The sequence below is a fragment of the Oncorhynchus gorbuscha genome, linkage group LG04 (assembly GCF_021184085.1).
Source record: "Oncorhynchus gorbuscha isolate QuinsamMale2020 ecotype Even-year linkage group LG04, OgorEven_v1.0, whole genome shotgun sequence".
NCBI lineage: Eukaryota > Metazoa > Chordata > Actinopteri > Salmoniformes > Salmonidae > Oncorhynchus > Oncorhynchus gorbuscha.
In genome coordinates, this window is record NC_060176.1 from 25968602 (window position 1) to 25989841 (window position 21240).

General features: G+C 39.5%; 1 protein-coding gene and 1 long non-coding RNA gene across 2 annotated transcripts in view; one reads left to right on the forward strand and one right to left on the reverse strand.

The window, feature by feature from the left end:
- Window positions 1-129: 129 nt before the first annotated feature.
- On the reverse strand, window positions 130-18099 carry LOC124033887. The gene is made up of 3 exons (XR_006838472.1): window positions 18046-18099; window positions 16102-16197; window positions 130-1032 (listed from the first exon to the last, which is right to left on the reverse strand). It is a non-coding gene; the product is annotated as an uncharacterized LOC124033887 (long non-coding RNA).
- Window positions 13472-21240, forward strand: part of LOC124033886 (receptor-interacting serine/threonine-protein kinase 2-like) — a 15941-nt gene continuing 8172 nt past the window's right edge. Inside the window, exon 1 of the mRNA XM_046346276.1 lies at window positions 13472-13585. The gene's annotated coding sequence lies outside the window, so the exon portion shown is untranslated. The remainder of the gene's footprint in view (window positions 13586-21240) is intronic.

Here is a 21240-nt window from a genome sequence, read left to right on the forward strand (position 1 = left end):
CCTTAAAATATTTAGATGCACTATTGTAAAGTGGCTGTTCCACTGGATGTCATAAGGTGAATGCACCAATTTGTAAGTCGCTCTGGATAAGAGCGTCTGCTAAATGACTTAAATGTAAATGTAATAATCGGTAGGTGACTTGTAATTTCCAACGTCTCTAAAACGATGTACTGTTTCAGTGATTTTTCCCCATCTACTTTACTCAGAAAGGGACTCATAGAAGTGTCGCTCTGTAGAATGTCTGCTGAGTGTCTTTCAGATGATGGCCTATGACATTTGGTTGAAGTTGGCAACTTGCTCTATTCTGTGACCGACACACTGTACATTCAGATCATAGTTACTGGACTGTTTTTTGCACTTTATTTTTTCACTCGTACAGATATTTATTTTTTTAGAAAACATGACGGGTTGTGTCGCTCACATCATTGTGTGTATATATTTTGCAACTTTTGAAAACGTATTGTATTTGTATATTAGTATGAATGTAAATGTGTATTGCTTCAATAAAAGTTTACTGTACAAGAAAAGAACACCAGGACCTTATTTTTTTAGTTACACATTCAAACTATGTAATACTTGATGTCTATATAATCCATAAGTAAAATATCTGCACTGTATACAACCACAATGACAGACAGACCAGGTGAATCCAGGTGAAAGCTATGATCCCTTATTGATGTCACCTGTTAAATCCACTTGAATCAGTGCAGATGTAGCGGGGGAGACACGTTAAAAGAATCACTTTTAAGCATTGAGACATGGATTGTGAACAGGCAAGACAAACGATTGAAGTGCCTTTGAACAGAGTATGGTAGTAGGTGCCAGGCGCACCAGTTTGAGTGTGTCGAGGAATGCTACGCTGCTGTGTTTTTCACGCTCAACACTTTCCTGTGTGTATCAATAATGGTCCACCACCCAAAGAACATCCAGCCGACTTGACACAACTGTGGGAAGTGAAGCATTGGAGTCGACACAGGCCAGGATTCCTCTGGAACACTTGACACCTTGTAGTCCACGCCTGACAAATTGAGGCTGTTGTGAGGGCAAAAGAGGGTGCAATTCAATATTAGGAAGGGGTTCCTAACATTTGTACACTCAGTGTATGTTGATGCTGTAGTTTTGTTTTACAGTAAATTGCAGAGGTTCAAAGGGAAAACACTGAGTGTATCATGATTGCTTAATTGCAGGATGATTACAGTGACAGTGTGGAAACTTGCACAACAGGGTTTTTACGTGGCCACACACTGGGTTACTTCAGAGTGACAGGGGGCAGGGCAAATGCACTCATTCTCCCTCATTCTGAGGGTGAATGAGGAAGTAAGCCATCAAACTGATACATATGCTTGTTTTAGGCTGTCAATGAGATGTCCATTCCTAAGTAGAGGATTGACTATATTTAGCCTACATTAGAATTTACTGCTACCAGACTTAGATACAGCAAACCGATTGTGTCCACACTATATCCCTGTGCTTTTAATGCACAAAGGTGAGTGTGAGTAAAACATAGTGTTAAATAAGACACCGTCCGCTTTTCATACCCACAAATATTTAAACTTACTCATTGTAAATAGCGTAACACCATAACCACATCTGAAAGTAAATGGAAACGAGAATAAAGAGACACATCACTTCCTTTGTGTCGGAGTCATCAAGGCCAGTCATAAACTCATCATATTGACACAATTATGATCCGAGTCAGATTCAAATCGATTATGTGTATGATGAGCCCAGAGATGACCACGTCCATTGTGATTATAGCGTGCCATTTCCCAAACTTCCTCACCTGGCTGAAGACACAGACTTATAAAAATAATTGTAAAAGTGAATGTCTACACAATGGCTGAAACATATTCATGTCTCAGCCATATCCACTCTCAGGTAGCTCATTACAGTAATGTCGGTATTTTATCTGCCTTTGCGTATTTTAGGCTTTACCACTTCCCTGTTCTCCAGACCAGAGCGGTTTTCGAATAACTATACTAACATACTGTATACTACATACTAAAAGGATCATACAATTTTAACAATGGCCGCAGTGCGTGTGTAAAGTCTCAGACTGATCCAGTGAAGAATTACATTACTGCACAATATTTTGTATTAAGTCTGCCAGGAGCTTGCTCAAAATGTGCCAAATTGGTCAATTGATACATTCAGGTACATACCTATAGAGAACATACAAAAAAATGTAGTTTACACTCTAGGAATGTCATACATGATGAATCATTAGTTTATTCACCAACTTTCACACATCTAGATGGCCCGGGGACGGGTTGGCTGTGGAGCCAGAGACAGCAGTTGGGTCAAACTGTAGACACCAGGTCCTACATTTGAACATAAACATTGATTTTGTCAAACAAAACTATGCTACATTTTATCTCTGGGACCCTCAGGATGACAAATCAGAGCAAGACTACTGAATGTAAGTACATTATTTATCTTCTGAGGTGAAAGTATCAAACCAGTTGCAGTGATAAAAGTTGTTGTTGTGCACTCTCCTCAAACAATAGCGTGGTATTTGTTTCACTGTAATAACTGTTATTTGGACACTGCAGTTAGATTAATGTGAATTTAAGCTTTCTGCCCATATAAGACATGTTTGTGTCCTGGAAAGTTGGCTGTTGTATACAATGTCATTCTAATCACATTAGTGCACGTTAGCAACAACTGTCCCGGTTTAGGGACACAGATCCCGTGGAGGTTTTTAATTATTATATACACTACATACTCAATTTACGTCACAAATAGTAGGGTTAGTATGAGTATTCGAACTCAGCTCAGGAGATTGGCTAAAACGAATGGGGGCAAGAAATGTGAATTGTTTTGCTCTCAAGAAAAGGGCACCATATAAAGTAATGATTACTGGGGTAGCAGTAAATGTAAAAGTTGACTAACTGGAGGAGAAGATTCCCAGTGTTTGTGATGCTCGTCTTGTGGTACATCGCAGACAGGGTGGCGTGAGTGGTGAAACAGAAGAGTCGTTGTTTGTTCTTTTGAGTTTTGATTTTGTCTTTCCCCAACAAAGTGATGTTAGAATAGAATTTATTCTGTCTGAGCTTTTGTGCCGAATACATTACTTTGTTACAGGTGTCAAGCTTATGGGCATGTGGCAGGAGGGAGGTTCCTAGGTGTTAGACGTGTGCAGAAGGGCATGAGACAAACAAGGGAATGTGTAGCATTGGGGAAAGTAGTGGTATGTGTTAATTGTAGGGGTGCCCATGGGGCTGGGAATCAGAAATGTCCCATGTAAGAGAGGCAAGTTGAGGTTTCCAGGGTTAGAATAGTACAGAACTTGTGGTACGCTGAAGCAGTGAAGAAAGTAGAGGAAGATGGGTCAAGGGGGAGTGATCCTGAGAGGAGTGGTGTGAGTACTAGATCTGTACCAGTACAGAGAGATATCTCACTTGTTGGCCTATGTTTCAGTAAGGTTGGATATTTTTGCATTTATAGAAAAGGTTATCAACTGTACTGCAGGAATAGAATGTACGTTGTACAAAATTGAGATTGTGTTGGCAGCTGCAGAGAGGTATTTGGGTGTGAGACTTGACATCAGAAGAGTTACAGGGTGGGTTAAGTGGTGGTGTCCCATCCTTTCAGGTTGTTGGCATGAGGTAGGACTAAATGTATTGTTATGAGTTAAAAACATTTAGACTACGTTACCCAGCAGGCTATGCGGATGGTTAAGGAATGCCTTGCATGGCTAAACATGAAGTTTTCTAGCTGAATTATATGTTCATTAAAAGTAGTTAAACCTACGCCCCAGTTTGTCATTATATAAGGAACAAACATAACATGGTGTCAGATTGGTCGTTGCTATGACAAAGAAAAGAAAGGCGTAACTCTGCAAATTTCCGCGACGAAAATGGAACATTCTACCACAAGTCAAGTGACGTGAGTAGTCGAAGATGCTAGCTTGCAAGAGTGAGGACAAACGGGTGGTGCCAAGATGGCTGCTTGAACAGACGCTTTTTTACCGAGCTCCGTACCAAACTTCAGATTGTGAAATAAAAAATTTAAAAAAGTTGTCATTATTATTTTTATTTGTTCAAGATATAAGACCTTTCCTGTGACTGGAATGATAATTGGATCATTTATTTCAGCATGTCCATGCAAAGTCATGACAAAAAAAGGAAAAAGTTAGCCGCTCTATTGCTAATCAAGAGAGAAACGGGCTTATAGACAACTGCCATAACTTCACTTGGCCTATGGATAATATCATGCTTTCGAATGCTGAAGATGACGAATTCCCCTCTTTACCGGTTACTCCGTGCAAACCTCCACCCTCCAAAAAACCCAACATGAGCTCTGACATCGTGGCTACCCTCTCCTTACTCATCAACTCCAGGTGTGACGCCATTGAGAAAATGGTAGGCGCGAACACCATGGTTATCGAAGGCTTGAAAAAGACTGGAGTTTGCATGTGGTGAAATTAATGATGTGAAAACGAGAGTGGCAAAAGTTGAAAAAAATGTGGAAAGGGTGGAAAAGAATAACAATGTCTACCATAGACGTCTCACTGATCTGGAACAATACACAAGAAAATGGAACCTGAGACTCTACGGCTTGCCAGAGGTGGAGAATGAAGATGTGCGAGGAGAGGCTATCCATATCTGCCAAGAAGTTTTGCCTGCAGAGAAGAACACAGTTGGTGATACCATCGACGTTGTGCATCGCCTTGGCAAGAAGCAACAGCAAAGCGATTCAAGACCCAGGGGTATCATCATCCTATTCACTACCAGATTCTACAGGGATGCTGTCTGGAAAGCTGCTAGGAAGAACACCTTCCTTCAGAGCCATGGTATGTGTTTCGCCGAGCATCTCAGCCCGGAAGACATAGAAAGAAGGAACAAGTTGTGGCCAACGATCAAGATAGCACGAAGTGAGGGGAAGGCTGCTTACTTCGGAGGATGAGGTTTCATCAACGGTTCAGAAATCCATATTACTCCCTAAAATCTCGCCAGAAGGAACAGGTTGATGGTTTCAGCCATGGTATTCTCATTTTCCTTATGTGGTTTACCAAACAAGCATCAGGTGACTATTTTACAGGAATACTCAGGTATTTCAATTTATTAGTTTGTTCTTGTATGACCAGAAGTCCTATTTTGTTTACAAACTTACGAAGAAGATTGAAAGCTGAATTTATGTTTTATGTATACAGTAACTAAGATACTGTTTTAAATGGCATACAGGTCTGCTCTGACTTTACACGGTTATTGTTCCATTTACTTATTAATACTTATTTCCAAAAAAGGTCTTAGGAACGTTTATATGTAAAACATTTTGTTATTCAATTATTTTATGATCAGTTTTCATATGTACCCTTTTATTTAAATTATTATTTCTTTTATTTCTCAGAATAGTTCCTGATTACACTAAAGAGGGTTTTTAGTCTCTTACTACAAGAACCCTTGGTTTGGTCTTGAACATAATTTCCAGTTGAGTTGAATTTCAAAGGTTATGGAATAAGATATTTTCACTTTAAATTGACTTAAAAAGGTGCAGATTTCAGTTCCTTATCGTTTATGTTCACTGCTCCTACGTCTTTGACTCATCCTACTACAGTTTATACTTTTGTATAATCTTCGTTGTTTTGTCTTTGTCTATATTATCTCTTAATGCTCGGGGGGTTACGAAACAGTGTGAAGCGCAAGGCCTTATTTTTATTTGGTAAACAATTTCGAACAGATTTTTGCAAGAGTCTCACTCAATTTCTGCTGATGCCAATTTCTGGAGGTCACAGTGGGGCAACGATATTTGGCTTTCCCATGGATCTGAACGCTCTGCTGGTGTCACTACAATGAAAAATACCTTTGGTGGTAATATTCTACACTCGGAATGTGACCCCTTTGGTCACTTTATTTGTCTTGTGATCAGTTACAATGACATTACACTCATTACTGTAAACTTCTACGGGTACAACACCAAACATGAGAATGATGAGTTGCTTGAATCTATAGAGAAACATATACTTCATTGGTTATCTAAATTTCCCAATTCGTTATTATTGATAGGAGGGGACTTTAACATTACAATAGATAATTCAACTGATAGATGGCCCCCAGGTAGGCCAACCAATCAGAATTTGGGATTAATACTTATGGAAAAGTTTGATCTTACTGATATATGGAGAGAGAGGTTTCCGCCGAAAGATCATTCACTTGGAGTAACAAAACAGGCTCCAGACAATCCAGAATCGATTTTTGGCTTATATCCAAATGTATTGATAGTGAGTGTGTTACTACAAATATTTGTACTACTCCCCTCACAGACCATAAGGCTATTTACATTGATATCAAAATATTTACCCCTGATACAAACCTTGGTAGAGCATCCTACTGGAAGCTAAATAGCTCATTATTAAATAATGATATCGTTACATTTGAGGTTAAAGATCTGCTCTCACTTTTGGGAAAGGGCTTGTGAAGAAAAATCTTATTGCAAGAACTGGGAGCTCTTTAAATTTGAGGTGTCCAAATATCTTAGAAAATATGGTAGTAATCTTGCTAAGACCAGAAGAGCTGAGGAGGAAAAGGTGATCATTAAGTTAACTTCCCTTTCTCAGAGGTCCCCAGCTGACCTCTTGGGGGAGGAGAAGATGGAACTAATTGAGTTACAAAATAAACTGGATAATATATATAAATTAAAAGCAGAAGGAGCCTTTATTAGATCTAGGAAAAAAATGGATTGAGGAGGGAGAACAGAATTCATCCCATTTCTTTAGACTTGACAAATTTCACTTTAAAAGTAACACTATCCATAAGTTAAACATTGATGGTGTTATTACAGATGACCAAAAATTAATCGCTAAATACTGCAGCAGTTTTTACAGAAAATTGTATAGCTCTACGTACTGTCAGGAATCCACAGATATGTTTTTTAACTCACTGAATAATGTTCACTCTATCAGTGATATAGAATCTAAACAGTGTGATGAACCCATCAAAGTTGAAGAGATTATAGAGTCTATCAAACATCTAAAGAACAATAAATCACCAGGTGTTGATGGAATTACATCAGAATTTTACATTTACATTTACATTTAAGTCATTTAGCAGATGCTCTTATCCAGAGCGACTTACAAATTGGTGCATTCACCTTATGACATCCAGTGGAACAGCCACTTTACAATAGTGCAACTAAATCTTTTAAGGGGGGGGGGTGAGAAGGATACTTGATCCTATCCTAATTTTTACAAATTATTTTCTGAACAAGAAGCTCCCTTCCTATTTGAAGTCTTTTTTAGAGAGTATTAAAAACAATGTTCTCCCTCCTACAATGAGTCAAGGGTTAATAACACTGATACCTAAGCCTAAAAAAGAAGTGCTGCTCATTGATAACTGGCGTCCAATTTGTCTTCTTAATAATGACTATAAGATATTAGCCTCACTACTTGCAAAAAGAATTAAAGAAGTCCTGGATGCAATCATTGATGAAACACAGTCTGGCTTCATGAGGAACAGACATATTTCTAACAATGTCAGACTAGTATTAGACGTACTTGACTACTCAGACCTAATAACTGAGGATAGCTTCATATTATTTTTAGATTTTTATAAAGCATTTGACACAGTAGAGCATCAGTTTCTCTTCCACTCCCTTGAGAGACTTGGCTTTGGGGATTTTTTCTGTAAGGCTATTAAGACTCTCTATGCAAATGGTAACAGCACTATCAAATTGAAATATGGCACCTCGCCTAGATTTGAGTTAAAGAGAGGAATTAGGCAAGGTTGTCCTATCTCTCCGTACTCGTTTTTATTAAATCACCCAACTTCTTTCAAATTCTTTAAATAATAGTCCTGTACAAGGTATTTCCATAGCTGGTAAAGAAATTATTATAAGCCAGCTGGCTGACGATACTACACTTTTTCTGAAAGACGCTAACCAAATTCCCATATCGATCAATGTGATACAATCCTTTTCCAAAGCGTCTGGTCTATATCTTAACATTAAGAAATGTGAACTCATTGCTGTCAAAGATTGTGTGACACCTTCATATTATGGTATTCCAGTAAAAGAAGAACTTACATATTTAGGCATAACCATTACAAAGGATCAGAAGTCTAGAGGCTTACTAAATTTTAACCCTCTTAATAAAAAAAACAGAAGAAACTAAATCAATGGCTAGAGGGACTAATCTTTAAAAGGTAGAGTCCTAATAACCAAGGCTGAAGGTATCTCTAGACTAACATATGGTGCTCTATCTTTATATCTTGACCGTAAAATAAGCAAGGTGATAGACCAGATGCTTTTCAACTTTCTTTGGAGAAACCATACCCAATACATTAGGAAAACTGTTGTAATGAACGCTTATGAGAATGGTGGACTGAATTTTCTGGATTTTACTATTTTAAATAATACTTCAAGATCAATTGGATAAAACAATTCCTAAGAAGGCCCACTTCTATCTGGAATTGTATTCCTCATGTCTTCTCTACTTTTGGTGGCCTTAACTTCATGTTGTTTTGCAATTATAATATTGACAAAGTTCCAGTGAAACTTTCTGCTTTTCATCGGCAGGTTTTTGTCATGGTCCTTAATTTATAAACACAATTTTTCTCCACACAGATATTATATATGGAATAATCGGGATATATTGTATAAAAATACCTCTGTTTTTAGAATATTGGTTCAGAAATAATATCCTATTGGTGAGCCAACTGGTAAATGCAGAGGGTCTTTTACTCAGTTATAAAGAATTCTTATCACTTTACAAGGTCCCTGTAACACCTAAAGATTTTGCAATTGTTTTAGATGCCATTCCCTCAGGTGTTGCTATGTTATTCAGGAACATGTCTGACCCTCAGAGCCTACCTTCTATTGACCCTGTTGATTCATCAGTAGGAAAGATTTGTTTCGCTGTTGGTCCATTCAACAACATAGCGATACGTCCTTGTTTCAGCAGGATGTTGTATCTATACCTTATGTCATGCCTTATTGGAATGGATTTATTGATAATATCTGTTGGAAAAGTTTGGATGTTGCCACACACATACCTACTTGTTAACAAAATTAAGGAAGTTTCCTTTAAAATTATACATAAATATTATCCTGCCAACCACTATATGAAGGAGTTTAAGGAAAACATCAACTGAAATTGCTCCTTTTGTAATGACCACCCAGAAACAGTTGTGCATCTTTTTTGGCATTGTATGCATGTAAGAAAACTGTGGCAAGACATCAGTAGGTTTATAATTGAACACATTTATGAAGATTTTACACTATTGTGGAGAGATGTACTGTTTGGATCCTTTACATACAATAGAAATAAGCGGAATCATTTTTTGTAATCAATTTCATTATTCTTTTGGCCAAATTTCGTATACACAAATGTACATTTACAAACAGAAAACCACATTTTCGTACCCTACAAAAAGAAATTGAACTGTATTTTAAGACAGTTAAATGCTCTACTAACAAAACAGCTGTTAGAATTGTAAGTATATGCATGTCCCTTAAGGTCCTTGTGTAATTGTAATGTGATATTGTACCCCCTAGCTCGATTGTCTATTGTTTGTAATCTATGTATGCTTGTGCTCCCTCATGTGCTTTATGTATTGATTTGATATTAAAAAAAAATTAAAGAGCGAGGACAACTAGCCGCAGCAGTGAGAGTGACAGCAGCGAGAGGGAGGCTGCATTGGAATCTGTTGACGAGCAAGTTGATGATCAACATACTGAAGTAAGAGAAATTGACACTGTTCCTGTTCTCCGTCATGGATAGGCTTAGTCCTCCTACTCCTATGCAGTGAACAGGCAATTTAGCTGACAATTGGAAACGTTTCAAGCAGAGATGCAATATCTACCAAGCAGCCAGTGGTGCAGGGGGAGATGACAAATTGAAAGCTTCCATTTTTCTGCATGTTATTGGAGAGGATGCATTGGACATTTACAATAGCTTTCAGCAAGACGAGGAAAACTTGACATTGACTGTGCTAATGGCTACATTTGAGGAGTACTTTGTACCAAGCCAGAACGTCGTCACGTTTGAGAGATACAAGTTTCTCTCATGATCAGAAACAGGGAGTCAGTTTTGACCAGTATTTGGCTGAGCTGAACACACTGAGCAAAATGTGTGAATTTGAAAATCTGAAAGACTCACTAGTGAAAGACAGGATAGTCTGTGGCATACTTGATAAGGGACTCAAGGAGAGATTGCGGTGTGAGCAAGATTTAACTTTGGATAAAGCAGTGAATGTGTCGAGCAGCTGAAACCACCAGAGCACAAGCTAAAGAGCTGTGCAGGGAAGGGACGTCAGTGTATGCAATAAAAAGAGAGGAGCAATACACACAACACCTTACAAAACAAAAATAAGCAAAAGAGAAATCAAAACACTACATGTGGAAAATGTGGATTTATCCACAAGCCCAAAAAATGCCCTCCATATGGCAAATCATTTAACTGGGAAAAATATATATAAAAAAACTCAAAATGCTGCACCGCTGAGGTTACAAAGAAAAAAGGTTCACACAGTCGAGGAGATTTGTTGATTCTGTGGAAATATGCAATGCAGTAAATGCTGATTGGATTGTGCCATTGAAGGTGAATGAAACTACAATACCATTCAAGCTTGATACTGGAGCACAGGTAAACCTGTTGTCGCTGGATGACTACAAAACACTGAAGGTGAAGAGCAAAATACACCCTGTGAAAATGAAGGTTACCGGTTATACTGGGGAGAACATACCAGTCAAAGGTAGCTGCATAGCAACTTTAAGGCACAAAGGAAAACAGTTCAAAGCACAACTGCTGATTGTGGAAAAGAGTGTACAGCCTATTCTAGGAGTCAATGCATGCGAAAAGCTCCATTTGTTGAAAAGAGTATGTAGTGACAACACAGACTGAAAATGACCAATAATCACTACTGGCTGAGTATGAGGATGTGTTTGAGGGTCTTGGATGTTTACCAGGAGAACACAAAATATGTAGTGATGACAAAATGACTCCAGTTGTGCGTGCAGAAAAGTTCCATTTCCACTGAGGATAAAGCTCCAAGAGGAACTCGGATGCACGGAAAAGATGGACGTCATCACAAAAATGGATGATCCTACAGACTGGGTAAACTCACTGGTTATTGTGGTGAAAAAGAACGACGATCTCAGGATATGTCTAGACCCGAGAGATCTCAACAAAGCAATCAAGGGAGAGCATTTCAAGTTGCCAACCAGAGAAGAGCTAATGTTGCAGTTTGCTGGAGCAAAGGGGTTCAGTAAGCTTGATGCCTCTTCAGGATTCTGGCAAATGAAGCTAGATGATGCAAGCTCAAGGCTTTGCACATTCAACACACCTGAGGGCAGGTACAGATTTCTTTGTCTACCATATGGGATTCTCTCAGTGGCAGAGGTCTACCACAAGACAATCCACATGATCTTCGAGCACATTCCAGGAGTGGAGACTATGATGGATGACATCATCGTCTGAGGGTCCACAAAAGAAGAAAAGGATGCTAGAGTGAGACGAGTGCTGGACCGGACACGGAAAGTCAACCTAAAACTAAACAAGGACAAATGAGAGTTGTGAAAACACTTACCTTCGTGGGAGATGTACTTTGAGGACGGAGTCAATCCAGACCCGAGGAAAACATCAGCCATCAACAACATGGAGCGCCTGAAGAACAAGGACAACGTGAGATGCTTCATGGGCATGATCACCTACCTTGCAAAGTTCATACCTCAACTGTCAGCACAGTCCGCTCCACTCAGATGTCTTCGGGAACAGAAAAATGAATGGGAATGGTCCCATGAATAGACGCATCACAGTTTGGCCTGGGAGCAGTTCTTCTGCAACAGCATTACGACACATGGCAACTCATTGATTATGCGTCCAGAGCCTTGAAAGGCGCAGAGACAAGGTATGCACAAATAGAGAAAGAACTACTGGCAAGCACATACGCTTGCGAACGGTTTCACCAATACGTCTACGGACGAGACTTCGAAGTAGAAACCGACCACAAACCATTGGTGTCAATCATGTCTAAGCCACTGAATGATTGTCCAATGAGAATCCAGAGAATGTTGATCAGACTGCAAAAATGTGTGAAGATGATCGATACCCCGGGAAAGTTCATGTTCGCCGCCGACACTCTCGAGCAGTCGACAAGGAGAGCTTTGACACACAAAAAAACACTGCGATTCAGGCCTACCTCGACATGATTGTAGCATCACTTCCTGTGTCTGAGAGAGTGGAGCAGATCAAAGAGACCGCAGCTGACCGAACAATGACAGAGTTGAAAGAAACACTGATAGGATGGCCTGCACAGAAAAACTGTCCAAGGAGAATACAGGATTACTGGATGTGCAGAGCAGAGCTCACCGTTGTGGATGACATAGTGTTCAAAGGAAACAAGATTGTCATTCCCATGACACTACGCAAATAAATGCTACAGAAAATACACGAGGGCCACTTGGGTGAGAAAAAATGCAAAGGATGAGCATGAGAAGTAATGTACTGGCCAAGAATGAACCAGGAAATCAGCCAGGCCACTGCTTCATGTGAAATGTGTTTGACCTACAGGCCAAAGCAGCAAGCAGAGCCGCAAATACCTCATCCAGTACCCACAGACCCTACTACAAAATTGTCAAAGGTCTGATGAAAAAGGCACACGATGGAAAGAAAAAAAAAACAGCGATACGACAAAAGTGCAAGACACTTACCTGAACTGAAACCTGGAGGTCATGTACGACTCAGAGACATCACTACAGGAACCTGGATGCAGCAAGGGTGTGTGCAGAGAGAAGTTGCACCGCGATCCTATGAGATCCAAACGGAGCATGGATCACAACTGAGACGAAACAGAGTGGATCTAAGGCTGCAGCCATTCACTCAAGGGACTGAGGATCATCAGGAGGATACCGCTGAAGCGTCAAATGCCTTTAGAAATGGACAATTCAGTCACAACACCCTGACTGACAATGAATGCTGTCAGAGCCCCTGAAATGCTTATGGAGAATTGCTAAAAATTAAATTTTAAAATTTAAAAAGGGGCACCTGGACCGAATGTTTTGTTATTGTGAAAAGAAAGAGCCACAATAGACTATTGTTGGACAGACTATATTTAGTTTTTTTTAAAATTGGGGGAAAGAAGTGTGTTATTGAAAATGGCATGTTATGCAGGTTGGGTAAACAAATGTGATGTGACATGTATAGTTATATAGAAAATGTGTTTTATTTTACAGGAAAGAATATGTGTTGTTATGTGTTAATAACATTTAGACTACGTTTACCCAGCAGGCTATGAGGATGGTGAAGGAACCTATGCCCCAGTTTGTCATTATATAAGGAACAAACATAACACTAAATAGATTTAAATAGTGGATTAGGGTGGTGTTATTTTTTTTGCTGCGGTCCGATTAGGCCGCCGAGAGTGGCCCGCTTGTGGGCGTGCTGGCAGCATATGACAGCACGTTCAGTCGTACGTTAAGAATTCAGCATAGCAAATTTGTATGAAGGTCTGGTTATTAAATGGGTAAATAGTTTAATCTATTCTCCATTTCATGAATTTATTTACAGGTAATATGCTCTAAAACACTCAGGTGACAAACTTTGCTGCCTTGTTTACAATCATCCACGTGGCTGGGAGAACCTATTAAAGTAAGTAAATACATTTAGAAAACTATGTATTATTAGCTAACTAGCTACAGCGCCATGTTTTTTTGTTGTCATAAAGACAATTAACAAAAAAAAAAAAAAGCTATTTAGCAAGCTAGCTGACTAGTGACATGTGTATGAAATTGTAATTCTGGTTGTTTAATGCTTTAGGGACTCCTGAAACAACCAGCTAACCAGGCTGTCGTCTTGTGAAACAGTGGATGTAAAAAAGAATCTAGCTAGCTAAAATGTTTACTGTGAATGTAATGTACAATTTTGTAAGCTTGCCTTGCTGATATTTGCCATGCAATGCAGCTGAAGTAACATAGCTAGCTAACTATTGTCTTGCTTATTGTGCAGTGGAGGATAAAGAAAATACCTATATGCCTATGGATGTGTAGCTAGCTATGTAGCCAATCTGTGTATGGACCGTAAAATGTTTGGTATACACATTAGTTCAGAACCTAGCTAAGAACCTCAGCTATCATAGCCGGTTGCTATGCTGAATTCTTGACGCACAGTCGAACGTGCTGCCATATACTGCCAGCACGCCCACAAGCGAGCCACTCTAGGCGGCCTAAGTGGCACGCTGCAATTTACAGTGTAAGGAGCGCAGGTTTGAGAAGTGAGTGAATCCAGAGAGAAATAGCAATGGCGTCTTTTTTGTAGGCACTAACTCCGCCATGGTTCGTTAGACAAAGCCTATGTGGAAATGATGTTTTTGTAGGATTTTGTGATAAACGCCAAAAATAAGGTACGTGGTCAACAAGTTGTGGAGATCTTATACGTTTTGTTCTATGAGAAGCTTCATCAGCTAGTCGCATTTTGTGAATTATGTAGCATTTATGTGATTCTGAAAAGCATAAAGGCTTCATAATTCATAAAGGTCAGGTAAACTTATTGATATTATCTCGTAGAACAAAATGTATACGATCTCCTTAGCTTGTGTCAACCTTACACCCTATTTTTGACATTTATCCCAAAACCCTATTCTTTTCCCCATTCATTTTCACCATAGGATGGTTGAACGAGCAAGAGGTTAGAACTTCAAGCTGGCTCTAAGGCGCTGATATAAAGCGCTCGGCGGACATGGTGGCCCTTCCATTTTCAATGAAGCCTAGGCAGTGGTGATATTCATTTCCAGGAAAATGACCGTGTTCGAGACATCAAAGTGACTGCCGATTGACGGATTAACAAATTACCTTGAATCATAGATAAGTCGGTCACAATTTACCCATGATACCTTGCTGTTTTGATCCTCTCCAACACAGCCCTTTGGCTTCTGCTCTACAATGTTGACCAATCCCAGTAGATAACGTGGCATGCATGGTGAATCGTCAGGCTATGTGTAGCTGAAGAAGCTCATTCATATTATCCTATCATTTGTTGGCTAATTATTGGGTGTAATAGGCTACTGCAGTAAATTGATCATCACCAGTCAATGTTATCACACCATCGCCCGCTTTATGTCTTTCAAACTCCCCACCAAATATTTTATAATTTCCTTAATTTTGTGGCTAGAGTCAAATACTTTCTGTGGCACACACTACTGGTCAATTCTGGCTGGCAGGAGCTTTTCGGCACACATTAAATCATGATCATTCTATAGTTGTCTGACAAACGTTTCCCTGTTAATCACAAAGCTTAACAGAAGATGTTAAGGCATTTTCTCTCTCCATTTAAATAGTCTCACTTAAACTACAAATCTGTCTTCAGCCAAAATAATTGGTGGGGCGTTTGAAAGGAAATAAAGCGGGTGATGGTGTGATGAAGACCGATTTGATTCTGATTTACTGCAGTAGCCTATTAGGCCTAACAATTAGTCAACGAATGATGGGTTAATATGAATAAGCTTCTTCCGCTACACACAACCTCTCCTTTTCAGATGAGCCTGTGTGCAGTTCATTCAGGTCAGATCTCTTAACATGATTGGAAGGAGCAGATTCTAAGTTACAGGGACCTACAAACAAAAATCACACTTTTTTGGTTATGACAGTGGTTCTGTTCCCGTGACATTTAAGTTGATTCTGTTATATTCCATTATTTTCTTACTTTAAAATCTGTGTGTTGACTGATCAGTGCAGGGGCATGTGTGTCTTGTCTGTTTAATGAACAAAATAATGAACTATTGATTTTAATTTGCATGGCACAGCCATGCAGCCAATAAGCTGCACAGACCAGTAACATCATTAAACTCAAAATATGCTATTCTATTTTTCTTAGTCTTGTTTCTTAGAACCTGCCTAAAATAATTCATAATGGATTGCTTTGTGATGGTGTATATTCAATGGATTTATTAAAATAGACTCCCACCCACATCAGTATATACTCCCATTGATAACCAATAGGTGCCGGCATGCGAACAGGATGCATGAAAGGCTTATGCTGGCAAGAATGTGGTAAAAATGGAACTGTTTGAAAGGTGCTCATATAAACATTGGCCCCCCAAAAATGTTTTGCGTCAATTCTGTCTGAACAGTGTATAAGAGAAAAGTGGGTAGACTTATTGGACTACTTACCCCGAAGCACCCTGTTTATATGAGGATAGATGGTATATTCCACTAGCACAGGCTTCCTGACACAGATGGTATATAAGGCAGTTGGTTGCAGCCCTCCTGCTTGGAAGGAGGGGGAAAGTAGGTCTGTTAGGTTTACATTATGTCAACTTTTTTTTAATGTTGGTATTGAGCACATGAATGCCAATGCAGTCAATGATTACTCTAGGCACATTTATTCAATCAATACTGCACTTATTGGAAAGCATCTTGCCTCCTGTGTCTAGTAGGCTTAGCCTATACCAATCTCTCCCTTGACCTTGAAACAGTGTCCCATCAGCTTTTCATTTAGGGGCAAAAAACGTTATTTTTTTAAAGTGCTTTCCTCACCATCTTAAATAAGCATGCCCCATTTAAAAAACATTTAGAACTAAAAACAGATTTGGCCCTTGGCTCACCCCAGACTTGACTGCCCTTTACCAGCACAAAAACATCCTGTGGCGTACTGCATTAGCCTCGATTAGCCCCCGTGATATGCAATTTGTCAGGGAAGTCAGGAACCAATATACACAATCAGTTAGGAAAGCTAGGGCTAGCTTTTTCAAACAGAAATTTGCATCCTGTAGCACTAATTCCAAAAAGTTTTGGAACACTGAAGTCCATGGAGAATAAGGGCACCTCCTCCCAGCTGCTCACTGCACTGAGACTAGGACAGCTAATGTTCTGAAAGAGCTGTAAAAATCTGGATCCCTACAAATCATCTGGGCTAGACAATCTGGATCCTCTTTCTAAAATGATCCGCTGAAATTGTTGCAACCCCTATTACTAGCCTGTTCAACCTCTTTCTTATCGTCTGAGATCCCCGAAGATTGGAAAGCTGCCGCGGTCATCCCCCTCTTCAAAGGGGAGACACTCTAGACCCAAACTGCTATAGACCTATATGCATCCTTCCCTGCCTTAAAATCTTCGAAAGCCAAGTTAAACAGATCACCGATCATTTCAAAACCCGCTGTACCTTCTCCACTATGCAATCTGGTTTTCGAGCTGGCCATGGGTGCACCTCAGCCACGCTCAAGGTCCTAAACGATATCATAACCGCCATAGATAAAAGACAGTACTGTGCAGCCGTCTTCAACGACCTGGCCAAGGCTTTTGACTGTCAATCACCGCATTATTTTTGGCAGACTCGATAGCCTTGGTTTCTCAAATGACTGCCTCATCTGGTTCACCAACTACTTCTCAGATAAAGTTCAGTGTGTCAAATCGGAGGGCCTGTTGTCCGGACCTCTGCCAGTCTCTATGGGGGTGCCACAGGGTTAAATTTTTGGGCTGACTCTTCTCTGTATATATATCACTGAAGTAACTCTTGCTGCTGGTGATTCTCTGATCAACCTCTAAACAGAAGACTTCATTCTGTATATATCTGACACTGTATTAACAAACTTCAATGCCATACAACACTCCTTCCGTGGCCTCCAACTGCTTTTAAATGCTAGTAAAACTAAATGCATGCTCTTCAACCGATAGCTGCCCGCCCGTCTAGCATCACTACTCTGGACGGTTCTGACTTAGAATGTATGGACAACTACAAATATCTAGGTGTCTGGCTAGACTGTAAACTCTCCTTCCAGACTCACATTAAGCATCTCCAATACAAAATTAAAACTAGAATCGGCTTCCTATTTCACAACAAAGCCTCCTCTCATGCTGCCAAACATACCCTCATAAAACTGACTATCCTACTGATCCTCGACTTCGATGTCATTTACAAAATAGCCTCCAACACTACTAGGCAAATTTGATGTAGTCTATCACAGTGCCATCCGTTTTGTCACCAAAGACCCATATACTACCCACCACTGCGACCTGTATGCTCGTTGGCTGGCCCTCGCTACGCATTCGTCGCCAAACCCACTGGCTCCAGGTCATCTGTAAGTCCTTGCTAGGTAAAGCACCGCCTTATCTCACCATAGCAACACGTGTTCCAGCAGGTATATTTCACTGGTCATCCCCAAAGCCAACACCTCCTTTGGATGCCTTTCCTTCCAGTTCTCTGCTGCCAATGACTGGAACAAATTGCAAAAAAAAAATCACTGAAGCCTTAACTTCCTCTCTACCTTTAAGCATCAGCTGTCAGAGCTGCTTACTGATCATTTCACCTGTACACAGCGCATCTGTAAATAGCACACCAAACTACCTCATCCACATATTGTTCTTTTTTGTTGTTGTTGCACCCCAGTATCTCTACTTGCATATCATCACCTGCACATCTATCACTCCAGTGTTAATGCTAAATTGTATTAATTTCACCTATATGGCCTATTTGACTCCCTAATCTTACATTTGCACACACTTACATTTGCACACGTAGATTTTTCTATTGTTATGGACTGTATGTTTGTTGTTTTTGTCACACTGCTTTGCTTAGTCTTGGCCAGGTCGCAGTTGTAAATGAGAACTTGTTCTCAACTGGTCTACCTGGTTAAATAAAGGTGAAATAAAACAATTCCATGGGAATAGAATTACGCTGAGACTCCATTTTGTCACTTAAAAATGTATGCCAAACAAAAAACATTTAAAATGTTAACAAACCATACAACTCTATGCACTGACTACTTTGAACAAGTTACTCAGTAAAACAAACAAGAACCATGTACTCGGAAAAACTGTCCAGATGCAAAGTTTGGTAACAGAATTAGTTTTATTCTGTTGCCAAACGTTGTATCTGCACAGTTTTCCTGTAAATGTGTTTTTGTAAAATGTTCAGTGGAAATTTTTAAAAGTAGTCCTTGTGCATAGGTTTATTTTGTATCGTTTTTATTAACCCATCCACCACACACATCTTGTTTGTTTTTTTACAGCTTTTCTGCTACATATACAGTACCAGTCAAAAGTTTGGACACCTCATTCAAGAGTTTCTTTGTTTTTACTATTTTATACATTGTAGAATTGTGAAGACATCAAAACTATTAAATAACATATGGAATCATGTAGTAACCAGAAAAGTGTTAAATCAAAATATATTTTGATTGTGGAGGCCAGGTCATCTGATGCAGCACTCCATCACTTTCCTTCTTAGTCAAATAGCCCTTACACAGCCTGGACGTGTGTTGGGTTATGGTTCTCTATAAAAACAAATGATAGTGGGACTAAGTGCAAACCAGAGTGGATGGCTTATTGCTGCAGAATGGTGTAGTAGCCATGCTGGTTTAGTGTCCCTTGAATTCTAAATAAATCACAGACAGCAAAGCACAACAACACCATCATACCACTTCCTCCATGCTTCACAGTGGAAAACACACATGCGGAGATCTGTTCACCTACTCTGCGTCTCAAAGACATGGCGGTTGGAACCAAAAATAATTAGACCAAAGGACAGATTTCTAATGTCCATTGCTTGTGTTTCTTGGTCCAAACAAGTTTCTTCTTATTGGTGTCATTTAGTAGTTTCTATGCAGCAATTTGACCATAAAAGCCTGATTCACATTTACTTGAACTCTGTGAGGTGCAGTTAATTGCCAATTCCTGAGGCTGGTAAATCTAATCTAAATCTTATCCTCTGCAGCAGATGTAACTCAGGGTCTTCCCTTTCCTGTGGCAGTCCTCATGAGCCAGTTTCATCATAGCGCTTGATGGTTTTTGCGACTGCACTTGAAGAAACTTTCAAAGTTCTTGAAACGTTCCAGATTGACTGACCTTCGTGTCTTAAAGCATTGATGGCATGTCATTTCTCTTTGCTTATTTTAGCTGTTATTGACATAATATGGACTTAGCCCTATTTGGTAAAAGACCATCTTCTGTATACCACCCTACCTTGTCACAACACAACTGATTGGCTCAAATGCATTAAGGAAAGAAAATCCACAAATGAACTTTTAACAAGGCACACCTGTTAAAACCTCTGGGAAATGTAGAGTCCCACCTCACCAACAGCCAGTGAAAGTGCAGGGCACCAAATTCAAAACAGAAATCTCACAATTAAAATTCCTCAAGCATACAAGTATTTTACACCATTTTAAAAGATAACATTCTCGTTAATCCAGCCAGTGTCTGATTTCAAAAATGCTTTACAGCGAAAGCACCAAACACAATTATGTTGGGTCACCACCAACTCACAGAAAAACAGCCATTTTACCAGCCAAAGAGGAGTCACAAAAAGCACAAAGAGGTAAAAATGAATCACTAACCTTTCAGATGACACTCATAGGACTTCATGTTACACATGTTATACATGTGTGTTTTGTTCGATAAAGTGCATATCTATATAAAAAAAATATCTTTACATTGGCACGTTACGTTCAGTAGTTCTAAAACATGCGGTGATTGTGCAGAGAGCCATATCTATTTACAGGTATACTCATAAATGTTGATGAAAATACAACTGTTATACATGAAATTAGAGGTACACTTCTCCTTAATGCAACGGCTGTGTGAGATTTTAAAAAAACTTTACGGAAAAAGCAAACCATGCAAAAATCTGTGTACAGCATTCAGACAACAAAGCAGCAAAAAAGATATCCGCCATATTGGGTGGTCGACATTGGGTCAGAAATAGCATTATAAATATTCACTTACCTTTGATGATCTTCATCAGAATGCACTCCCAGGAATCACAGTTCCACAATAAATCATTGTTTGATAATGTCCATCATTTATGTCCAAATAGCTTCTTTTGTTGGAGAGTTTGGTAAACAAATACAAAAGCGCGTTCAGGTCCAGCCAAACGTTGGACAAAAAGTTCCGCTACAGCCCGTAGAAACTTATCAAAGTATAGAATCAATCTTTAGGATGTTTTTATCATAAATCTTCAATAATGTTCCAACCGGAGAATTCCTATGTCTGTAGAAAAGCAATGGAACGAGAGCTAACTCTCGTGACCGCGCCTCAGAGCCTGTGGCAATCTGCCAGACACCTGGCTCATTCCTCTCTCATTCAGTCCCACTTCACAGTGGAATCCTCAAACAAAGTTCTAAAGACTGTTGACATCAGTGGAAGCCTTAGGAAGTGCAACATAACCAATATCCCACTGCATCTACAATAAGGGCTGAGTTTTAAAAAAACAAAAAAAACTTACAAGCCTCAGATTTCCCACTTCCTGGTTGGATTTCTCTCAGGTTCTCACCTGCCATATGAGTTGTTATACTCAGACATTATTCAAACAGT